We start from the raw sequence: 1,271 nt of genomic DNA, 5'->3' as shown, positions 1-1,271 counted from the left end.
AAAAGTGTTTGTTTGTAGTGAGGTAGTAAGTTTCCTTTCGATATTTTCCTTTGTCAAATAGATAATTTTCAAAGAAAATTAATTTAATTTACATAGTCAATGTTTATAGACTTAGTTTTTATATTTTATAAATTAGTTATTTCGTTATATTTACATTGCATCTTTTTTAATAACTACCAAAGACTAGACAATACAGATATGCCGAAATAAAAAATAAATCTAAGGTGAAGTATGGAATTTGTACATAACCATGCAAATAATATGGCACTGGATGAGAAGGTTTATGTGTTCTGGAAAAGAAGTCCTAGGTGTTCTGGGTAGTGCCGCGAAGTGAATTCCGTTGCCCTTGGTCTCGGGTTTGATTCCCAGTAGAACAATTTTTTTAAATGTACTTCCTGAACTTGGGTCTGGTCTGGGTTTCTGGTAATGCCTATGTTTGGATTCAGTTTCTCTGGCTCTTATAAGGAGTACAGGGAGTTCCCTAGTTTGAGGTCAGGTGGTTGGCAACAGAACAGACAAAAGTACATTTCCCAAATTGATTCTACCGGGAAATGAACCCGGGATCAAGAGCTACGGAATACACAACGTGGTATTACCCAGTACACCTAGTAGCAAAAAACCATTTTAGGAAAATTCGTTTCCGAAACTGGTTCTACCGGGAATCGATCGACGGGGACCAAGATGTAGGGAATTCATTCCGCGGCACTACCAAGAACACCTAGGCCAAAATCATTGTAGAAAAGTTAATTTCCCGAATTGGTTTTACCGGGATTCGAACCCGGGACCAAGAGTTACGGAATATACTCCGCGTCACTACCCAGAACACCTAGGCCTAAACCTTTTTAGGAAAGTTCATTTCCCAAATTGGCTCCACCAGGAATCGAACCCGCGACCAAGAGTTACGGAATACAGTCCGCGGCACTACCCAGAACACCTAGGCCAAAACCATTTCAGAAAAGTTAATTTCCCAAATAGGTTCTACCAGTAATCGAACCCGGGACCAAGAGATACGCAATACACTCCGCGGCACTACCCATAAAATCTAGACCAAAACCATTTTACAAAAGTTCATTTCCCAAATTGGTCCTACCGGGAATCGAACCCGCGACCAAAAGTTACGGAATACACTCCGCGACACCATGACAAAACCATGTTAAGAAAACTCATTTCCGAAACTGGTTCTACTGCAAATCAAACCCAGGACTAAGAGCTACGGAATTCAATCCGCGACACTTTCCGGAACACCTAGGCCAAACCATTTTATAAACGTT

The sequence above is a fragment of the Hyposmocoma kahamanoa genome, unplaced genomic scaffold, assembly GCF_003589595.1.
Source record: "Hyposmocoma kahamanoa isolate Upper Pololo Valley unplaced genomic scaffold, ASM358959v1 270, whole genome shotgun sequence".
Classification (NCBI taxonomy): domain Eukaryota; kingdom Metazoa; phylum Arthropoda; class Insecta; order Lepidoptera; family Cosmopterigidae; genus Hyposmocoma; species Hyposmocoma kahamanoa.
The sequence above is the reverse complement of the archived record's forward strand: the minus strand, read 5'-3'. Positions refer to the sequence as shown.